This window comes from Rhinopithecus roxellana, chromosome 2, assembly GCF_007565055.1.
Source record: "Rhinopithecus roxellana isolate Shanxi Qingling chromosome 2, ASM756505v1, whole genome shotgun sequence".
Lineage (NCBI taxonomy): Eukaryota > Metazoa > Chordata > Mammalia > Primates > Cercopithecidae > Rhinopithecus > Rhinopithecus roxellana.
Window position 1 is genome coordinate 168710396 of NC_044550.1, and position 11201 is coordinate 168721596.

Sequence of the window (11201 nt, forward strand, 5' to 3'; positions counted from 1 at the left end):
AAATTATAAAACATTTTAGAGAAATTCAAAACCAAAATAATTTTTGTATGAATTAAAGAAATGCTAAACTCATTATTGGAAAAAAATTCTGTCCTAATGCATGTGTAATTTCAATACAATATAAAGTTAAACTACTATTTCATGAAAATTAGTATGCTGATTTTACACTTATTTGGAGAACAAGGGGGCAAGAATAACCAAAACACACTTTAAAAGATAAAGTGGAAAGACTTGACATTACAGGACAAGAATAACCAAGACACGTCATACATTGAGTGCTGAAATTTCTGAGATAGAGCTATAAACTTTTTAGATGTTAATATTTCATAGGAGAATATTTTCATAACTTTACCTTGTGACTAATTTTTTTCTTTTTCTTTTGTTTTCTTGTTTCATGTGTGTGTGTGTGTCTGTGTGTGTATGTGTGTATGTGTGTGTATATATATATATATCTATATATATATTTGAGGCTGTTGCCCAAGCTGGAGTGCAGTGGCATGAACAAGGCTCATCGTAGCCTCTATCTCTTGGGCTCAAGCAATACTCCCACTTCAGCCTCCTGAGTAGGTGAGACTACAGGCATGTGCCAGCATGCCTGGCTAGCTTTTTAATTTTTTGTCTCTACAAGACCCTCTACGGGGTCTTGCTCTGTTTCACAGGCTGATCTCAAACTCTTGGGCTTTAGTGATCCTCCTGCCTTGATCTCCTGAAGTGTTGGGATTATAGGTGTAAATCATCACGCCCAGCCCATAACTTCACTGTGAAAAAGAACTTCTTGAATAAGACCAAAAAGTACTAACCATATATTAACAAATATATTTGATTACTTTAAAGATTAGAACTCCTTTCATAAGTATTATAAAGAATGTAAAAAGATATGCTACTTGGTAAAAATATACATGGGAAACAAAAGACACATAACAAAATATACAAAATGACTTCCAAGCAAGAGAAATAGACAAATAATCCTTTAAAAATCAAAACCAAAAAAAGTGACTGAAAACTTACCTGGGCACTTCACATAAGGGGAAACTTTAAATAATGAATGAAGACATAAAATATGCCCAGCCTCCTTGGCAATCAGGTAAATGTGGTAATATTGCAGACACAATAAAACATCATTACACATCATTTAAGAAATGTGAAAATAGCAAATATTGAAGAGAATACAGAGCTATGAGAAAACACTGGCCCTAATTACATGTCCCTCCCTATTTCCGCACCTTTTGTTACATAGTCAGGTAATATCTCCCACTAAAGGTAAAATACATTTGCTGACTTCTGACTTTGGGATTATCCACGTGGTCTGCTTTAGCCAGTAGGATGTTAGAAGATACAATGTTAGCAGAAGCTTCAAAAGCATGTGTGCCATTTGTCTTGCTCTCTGCTCTCTCTACTATTACCATAGGAAGAACATGTCTCTGTCATATGGTTTGGCTGTGTCCCCAGCTAAATGTCATTTTGAATTATGGTTCCCATAATCCCCATGTGTTGTGGGAGGGACCTGGTGGGAGGTGATTGAATCATGGGGGTGGTTACTCCCCATGCTGCTGTTCTCATGATAGTGAGTGAGTTCTCACAAGATGTGATGCTTTTAAAAGGGGCTTCCCTCATTGCTCGGTTCTCATTCATCTCTTTCCTGCCACCATGTGAAGAAGGACATATTTGCTTCACTTTCCACCATGAGTGTAAGTTCCCAGAGGCCCTCCCAGCAATGCCGAACTGTGAGTCAATTAAACTTCTTTTCTTTATAAATTACTGAGTCTCAGGTATGTCCTTATAGCAGCATGAGAAACTCTGCTACTCTCCTGTTCTAAGGGGAATGAGGGACTCACCTCATAGACTCAGACCTACATATCTGCAGCGTGAAGCAGAGACAATCCAGAGATTGATGGGAATAAACAATTGCTGTGCTAATCCACTGAATTTGGATGGTTTGTTGAGCAACATTATGATAATAATTAACCAATCCAGGTGTAATGAGAATTCTTACACACTGGTGGTGGAAGTACAAATTGGTATAAACTTTTTGAAAAATAGTTGTTCCTTACTTATAAATATCTATACAGTTCCCTACAAACCATAAATTCCACCAGTAAGTAAATAACCTGGAAGAAATCAGGATAAATATAAAATAATATGCATAAAATGGTGTGTAATAATAAAAACTGAAAAAAATCCTACAGAGAATAAATATATAGTAATATATTCATAAAGTGGAATAAGTGTGTATACACAGTTATATTTTCATAAAATGGAATAGAGTATCACTTTGGAAATAAACCTATTTTACTACAAAGGCCAGTATGTGTCTCACAAGCAGAATGCTGAACAAAAGAAGAATGTTTTCCAAAAAACACACTTTTTTTCCAGTTTATGATATTCAAAAACAGAAAATAATACTTCAATGTTCAGGAATGCATACAAAAACACATATATAAGAGATACTTGTCATAATCTTGGTTTCCATCTACTTAGAAGGAAATTCTGGTTTCCTTCTATTTAGAGAATTTTCCTCCATGAGAATCTGATATATAGAACTCTCAGATGAGAAGCTGAATTCTTCTGCCACCATTCTAATATCAGTGTCATGAGTATATAAACTAGGCTCTGTCAATTAACATATCCTTCCTGGAACTTCCAATCTTAAGTACAAGTAGAATAGTGAAGAATTTGTGTTGCAGCAAAGCACATTGTTCTGTGTGACAACATTCCCTTCCTTTGGTAAAGGTTTGGCTATCACTCTAGTAGTAGCTTCCTTTGGGTTTTGATGCAATTTTTTTATGTTCATTTTGTTTTATTTTTTAACCCTAGTTCACCAATTTCCTGTTACTTCTCTGTGTAAACCATTATATTTTTTAAGTAAACTCTTGTTAATGAACCAGTGGTGATTTCTGGGGCTTGCTGCTAAGAAAACTAGGAGACAAACTAACAAGATCTTAAGATGGTCAATGACTGTCGGGACCTTTCAAGTCTGGGGCCAGAAGGGACTTAGAAAAGAATATGTCCAGCTAAACATATGCATATCTTACTACTAGGTGTCTGAGGCCCTAGGTAAATCAGGGTCAGTGATTCCATTTTTCACAAGTAGACACTATTCTCTGAGTTATTTTGAAACTGTAATCTCCAGTGAGCAAAGTGGCTGTTGTTTTCTGTGTAGAAGGTGCCAGGAAGTTTGCTCTGTGCTGTCCTGTCTCTCCACGGGAAATTGCCTCATTAACTTTTGTGACATTAGAAGAGCTGCCGTATTACCTCATAATGTTGGAAAGTGTGTCCAATTGCCATTCTATTTCTTTACTTTAGCATCCTCTGTGACTTCTAAAAGGGAATTTGTCCCTTTGAAACTGTTATATCTTTTTAGTTTTGATGTTTAGTAAGACAAAACCTTTTGAGAAACCTAGAAGGGTTTATAAACCATGATAATTTTTAACAAAGAAAAACATGAAAGAAAAATGCCGTGCAGAACAGAGTAAATTCACATGAGATGCTGGTTATACATCCATTCTGACTCTGGCGGCCAAATAAGAGCACCAGAGAATCAGCAAAGGGAAAATAAAAAGTAGAAAAAAACCCAAAAAGCTGACAAAGAATTCTGAACATGAAATAAAGGCAGAAACACAGAGAAAAGTAAACTCGAAGAAGGAAAAAGAAATCTAAAATAAATAAAGGTAACCCATCATGAAAATAGTTGACAAAGACAACAAATAAATAATCAAGCTAATACCAAGGAGAAAGAAAAATGAAAGAAAGAAAAATGAAAGGAAGAAAAATTCCAAATTCATGTTTAATTTTCTCAAGTAAGCAAAAATACACTAAAACAACAAAGGAAAACAGATCCTAGAAAAATGGAAAGAACAATATACAGTATGCAAGTTCTACCTCATAAATCTTAAGATGTTGGAGAGACTTGAGATGTACTCATTCTTTATTAAACACATATAGAGAAATATTTTGCTGCTTTCAAAACTACATTCACTCACTGCCCCTGTTCCATCTTTACTGCCTTAGGAAGTAAAGGGCTCCAAAGCTGAAAGCATTTCAGGTTTAGTTATCAAGGTTAATCTTCCGTAAGTGATTTTGTATAGACATGAAACAGGTTAGAGAAGAGAGGCATGGGCACACATTTTGAAAATCAGTATTCACTTCAGTCTACACATCTTTTCAACAATTTATTCAGCAACATATTTACCAGACATTTTCCTTCACACTCGTTGGGCTACTCCAGTCATAGTAATTTCCAAGAGGTAGAATAATTACATTTTAAGTAGATATTTGCAGTGCATGAGGCTTTTCAAAGGAATTTTATAGATGCTAAAATTCCCTATTATAATAGGTTCGTATATTGCTTTTGCATAGCTTATAGGAATAGGGAAGAGGTATGTAAGTTAAATATTGAGGCATTTTCTGGCCCTTCTCAACTGGGGTTTGTGAGAGAATAAGCCCCAGTGAAATTATTTGTAAGACTATTGTCAAAAGTACCATTCCAGATGAAAAGAAGTCAATTGATTATACACAAGAGATGACTAAGGGCAATTGTTCTCAAATGACCTCAGCATTATGTAAACAATTGTCAGAAATGTAAATGTTTGGTCCCCATCTTAGATCTACAAAATCAGATATTATATTCACAAGGAGAGACCAGGCATTCTATGTTTTAATAAAATCTACACATGATTCTGATCCAGTCTGAAATTTGAGAATCACCACCTTAGTGCATTCAAGCCTAAATCCCTTTGGGAGCGAGGACAGTTGTATCAGACTGTTCTTTCATTGCTATAAAGAATACCTGGGGCTGGTCAATTTGTAAAGAAAAAAGGTTTAATTGGCTGATGATTCTGCACGCTTTACAGGAAGCATGGTGCTGACAGCTGCTCAGTTTCTAGGGAATCATCAGGAAGCTTACAATAATGGCAGAAGGTGAAGGGCAAATGGGGGATCCGCCTCATGACCCAAGCACCTCCCAACCAGGCCCCTCTTTCAGGACTGGATTTTGCAATTCTCCATGAGATTTTGGAGGGTACAAATATTCAAACTATATCAACAGCCTATCAGCTTCTTGAGGACAGAGATTTGGAATGTTTTTCAAATAGTCACAATGTAAAATGATAAAACTAGAACAGTAGAAATTTTAATGCTATTCTCTTACATAGATGGATAGCCTTAGGAAAAAGCCTGCTGTGGTTTTATCAAAAATTATCCTGATAATAACAAAATTGTAAATATCAAATTTCAATGGCAAGGTGGAGTATTTGAAAATCTGCTATTCTGAGTTCTTCATCATGTAAGCAAACTTGCTACAACAACTACTACCACCAAGAGGTACATAATGAGAATTACTACTACTAATAATAGACTTATGGCAACTGATGGTCAAAAATCCAATAAATACTTATAATTCTATGGAGAAAATATAAATGGAAGGGAAAAATCTTTATATGTGTTTGTCAAAAATCCAAAAAATACTTACAATTCTATGGAGGAAATATAAATGGAAGGGAAAAATCTTTCTATGTGTTTGCATGTGTATGTGTGTGTGGGGGTGTTTGTGTTAGTAGGGGAAACTGGCAGTTATATATAATGTCATTTGGTTTGTTTTTAATGAAATCAAAGAAACATGCCCCTGAACTGCATACAAATAGATACTTTAGTATTTACTTTGATTTACACACACACATACACACACACACACACATGCACACACATGCACTGCTGCAACTTTCTTTTTGTTCTCCATTTTATGCTATAATAGTCCATTTTTCTTTTTCTAGTGATGAACAATATAGATATAGCAGGAGAGAGTTTCTGCAGAAAAAGGCAATGCATCATCAAAATACAAGAATATTAAAAGCAAATTCCAAATCAGGAAAACATTTGAGCTTTATGCACCAACTTGATTTGGGGACTAAAATGTATTTCAGATTTAGTATTCTTTCTTCTACTTTTCTTTAGTTTTCTTCCTTTTTGCTTTTCTTTTCATCCTATATTTCTTTTGCTATTCTCCTTCTTTGTTAATAAACTTCTGCTTCTTCACCCAAATGAGTGAAATATAGCCAATTGGGTCTTCATTTTCACTTTACATGTTGAAGTACAGCAATCCTCTTCAAATGGTTTGATCCTCTTCTCTCAATATCAAGGACAAATTATTGAAGATCAATACTGATGCCAAGGGACATGGTCTTCTAGTTACTGCAACCATATAGAGAAGAGGGTAATAATATTTGAATGGAAAGTGAAGTCACAAATAATTGATATCCACTACAAAAAAAAAAACACACACAAACCATCATTTCTATCACAATATTATTGCTTATTGATTCACCAGTTCTGAAAGCAAAAAGTACTGCTGAAATAAAATAGTTACTAAGCAAAGTATTTTATCTGTAGTCACAAATTAAAATTATTCTATTACATTTAACTGTTATTTGATAAATGTCTGTTCAGTACACATGTGAAAGACAATATGGTGGATAACATATGCATTATTTCTTAGCTTGCCTATATGTAGTTGGTGGACTTGTTAATATGCATATTTCTGGCCTCCATTTAAAGAAATTGCCCCTCATTGTTATGGGGAAAGGGCTCAATAATTTATTTTTAACAAGCTCCAAAGGCGATTTTCATGTTTTAGGACAAACACTTGAAAATGCCCTGAGAACAGAAAATTGGAACAATGTCACTTTCCTCAAAATTCCTAAATTCTGAAGCATTTGAAATCATAATCATCTTTTGATGTTGGTGCACACATATAGTGCCTTGAAATACAAAATAAAATATGTTATATTTTGTAAAGCATAGGCTCAGTTTCAAGGTTCAGGTTCAACATGTAAAATGCTTATAAGTAATCTCTCCTGTCTTTACAATAACAAAAAGCTAAAGACACTGAAAGTCAATAACTTTTCTTGGACCCATCAGACAACTGAGGTCACAGGGTAAATAGCAAGCCTAAAATCTGGAGAGAAAGGGAACTCCAGATAGTCATAGCTGAGATCTGCTTACCTACAGCAGAAGCTGAGGAGCCATAATCTGGTAGGCAAACTTAAATAGTAATTTTAACAAACTGCCCAAAACAGAATGTAGACTAGCTTGAGTTTGAGAAATTCCTAGGGCTGAATTCTAAAAATGTCCTTCACACTTTTATGGGTTCTACTTCCAGAAACTCACCAGATTCTTATTAGCAGAGGGCCATGAAAGAGCCTCTCAAGGATATGGCAAGGTTGGGGAGGTATAATCATTACAATATACACCTAGAGAGTTCTCCATTAAAACAAAAAGCAAAATAAACAAACAACAAGCAACAATACCTATCTCTGTTGGAAAAAAACTTGACCAGAGCCTTATCCTGTGTGGGAAAAGAGTATTTCTTCAACTTCAGCCCCCTTTAGACTTCTTGTTTCAACTTAGTGGGGGAAGGATGAAAGCTAAGAAACACCAGTGAAGTGTACAGCCTTGTGACATAGGTCAGCTGAAAGAGTGATATTTAACCACACAATTATAGAATATTTTACTTTCCTCACAGCCTACCACCTTATCAACAGGGCTTTAATATAATAACACTGGATACCAATAGAAAGTTGCAAAGTATAGACTCTATTTTAAAAGGAATTCTTAGGGAAGCACAAACACAAGTGAGAAAATAAATGAAGAAAATAAAGAAATTTGAAGCTTCTGGAACTTACAACTTTAACAAATGTTCAAAACACTCCATCTCCTAGCCTAATTTAAAAGCTCATAGTAAAGGCCTATTTACTTCAGTTCTTATTATCTGATGCAACATAGATGGATTTCACAAAAAAATTATAAACCATGCTAAAATGCAAGTAAAACATAATCTAAGGAGACCTAGCAAGCATTAGAACCAGGCAGAGTTATTACACTGATTTGAGAATTATCAAACAGGAAATTTAAAATTACCATTTTAATATATACATGTTTAAGAAGAGATAGACAATAGAAGTAGGAGGAAGGGAGCATTCAGAAGAGTTCAAAGGGAAATTCTAGAAATAAAAGATACTGCAACAGAAATGAAGAATGCTTTTTGACAGGTTCATCAGTAGATTAGACATGGATAAAGAAACAATTAATGAGCTTTAAGAGAAATCAATACAAACTTCCCAAACTGGGAGGCAAACAGAAAACAGAATTAAAAATAAATGAAAAAAAAATAACAAAACCAAACAAACAAAGCACAGAACATGCAAGAACTACAGGACAATGTCAAAAGGCATAACACGTGCCTATTGGAATATCAGGAAAAGAAGAAATCAGAAATCCCTCGCTACCTTTCACAAAGTCTTCTGGACTGCATAGGCAGTATTTCTGTCTTTCCCTCTTTGACAAAAATGTAGTCACACGATGCCAAAAGAAGGTTGAGAAATGCAGTCTTTTAATTGTGCACGCTGATCAGTGTTCTGTTACTTAGGGAAAATTGGAGAATGGTAAAACAGCCTCTATTGTACTCAGTTGGAAGTAATAAGGCTGGGAATAAAACAGTTTGATTATGAAAATATATTTGTCATTCTAATATGGAAGGGCTTTATTCTTTAGTGTTCTTTTTTTTTTTTTTTTTTTGAGACGGAGGCTCGCTCTGTCGCCCAGGCTGGAGTGCAGTGGCCGGACCTCAGCTCACTGCAAGCTTCGCCTCCCGGGTTTACGCCATTCTCTCGCCTCAGCCTCCCGAGTAGCTGGGACTACAGGCGCCCGCCATCTCGCCCGGCTAGTTTTTTGTATTTTTTAGTAGAGACGGGGTTTCACTGTGTTAGCCAGGATGGTCTCGATCTCCTGACCTCGTGATCCGCCCGTCTCGGCCTCCCAAAGTGCTGGGATTACAGGCTTGAGCCACCGCGCCCGGCCTATTCTTTAGTGTTCTGAAAGGCACACGGTAATTTACTCTGACGAGGTCTATATGAACTATATTGGATTTGAGCATATCTTGCCTTAGAGATATTGTTGCTCATTCCTAAAATAACGTTTCAGCTAATCAGTGGAAACATGTCATATTGCTGAGCAAATGCAAAAAAAATGAGTTGAATCTGGGGCTAATCCCAGAAGTACTAGATGTAACCATTCATAGCAGTATTTGTCTTCAGGCCTGTTGAAGTATGAAGAAAGAAAAATAATTTAATTTGGATGGAATGCCAAGTTCATTAATTAAAAAGTAAAAATAAAAGAAAAAAAGGATGATGTTGCAGAACTAGAGAGGATAAAACATTTGAAGACTATGAGTAAACTTTCCTGTTATATCAAATTATTTGATTTTATATTTTCTGAATAATGAATGGGAAACCATGAAATTTTAGAATAGGTTGAAAATTCTGAGATGCATTTAAGGAAACAAATTAGAAACATTGTCACTTGCTTTAAAATAAGAAAAATGAATATACAAAAATCTGGTAGGTGAGTAATGCATTTACAGTAAAGGTAGGAGATTGATTGAAAAATAAATACATCTGAATTATATTGAAAGCAACATTTGCCTACTTCCTTAATTTAACTATAAACAACTTTGCAAATATCCAATCCTCCCAAATCTAGACCTCACTAATAGTTGTCCAAAGTTTACTATTTAACAACAGTTTGAAGAACGCATTCTGGAATTTTAGCGGTACTGCAAACTTTAAGTTTAGGTTACGAATGTTTCCCTCATTTGGAGCAAAGCAATTTTTTATTTTACTCTATCTTTTTTTTTTTTTCCTCAGGAGTGGAAAATATCATGCAATCTGACTGAAATTCAGATTATCTTCAAACAGTTATGCTGAGACTACAAGGTATACTGGGAAGAGAGAGCTTACTGTCTGATCACTTACTCACCAGAAATTTAACATGTTGGTGAACATATTGTATTATTTGGAATCTATCCATCATTAAACATAAATGAGGAGACTGTGTTACACAAATGTGGTAATACCAAATGGATACATGTATTAAAGACACTGTAACCATCTGGACTCAATATGGGATGCAGAATGTTCCCATTTATCAAATTATAATTCCCATACGATATTTTATATCTGTAATTCAATGTTGATGAAAACATAATTGTTTTCCATTTGTCAGAGTGATTTTCAGCAGTAATGGATTAAGTTAACACATTTATCAGAGAAGGAAAAGATTGGTGGCCAATAGAGAATCTTACTAAATTCTCTGGTTTTAAAGAAAGAGGAAGAACAGAGACAAATAACAGTCACCATCAGAGGATTATTCAAAAATTTTAAGAATGAACGCATTTTATAATTATTCTTGTCTCCATCTGTTTGAATTAATTTCCTTTCTTAAAAGTGCTCTCCCTTTTTACTGTTTAACCTAGATACTAAACAGGTTTCAAGATCCATCTTTTCCATAAAAAATTTTATTACTACCATCCACTCCATTATATACTGAACTGTCCCTTCTGTAACACAGGAGACATTACTACCTCCAACAAATAACTTTTATCACGGGCTTTTTAATGATCTCCACGCAAAATTGAGGTCTGTCTTCTTTCCTGTCTTTCTTTTTTTTTCTATTAATTGATTTTTTTCTTTCTTTTTTCCTTCCTTCTTTTTTTTCCCCTGAGGAAAAAAAACTTTATCATGAAAAATTGTGTAACAAACACTAATAAATAAAACTAAGAAAAATGCAGATATTATTTTTCAAGACATTGAAGTCCCCATACTTTGTCTACCAGGACTGTGTTATAGCTGGAACATCTCTATTGGAAACTCAGGATATGTTGATAGACCATTAGCACAGCCTGTAAAAAATATTACCCTCAATAGTCCTTTGATGAATACTATTAGCACCCCTTTTAGTTCCGGCTATTGCTACTTAGGATAACCAGTATCATATTCTTTCCCCTTGTTCTGAAATAAATGCTGTCAGGAACACTTCCACTTCCAGTCCATCTAGACTCTAGCTCTTCTAAGAGTCCAGGAAGGAATCTATGATGGTCAGATTGAAGGTATTAATGCAAGAAGTAAAAGTAAAAACTAATAGGGAGTAATAAATGCCCTGAGAGCTCCTTCCTTCCTCCAGTCTAGACTCTGTTTTCTCCCAAATGTTATTGGGCATCCTGAGTCTTTTTCAATCACCTCCTGTACCTCTCACTTAGCCACATTTTGCTTCTTAGCACTTAATCCTTGAATCCTACAGTCAAATTTTCATGATTTTCTAAGTATTTTTGCTCTCCAAAGTGTGTAATCCTTATTCCGTTATTCTCCTCAGTC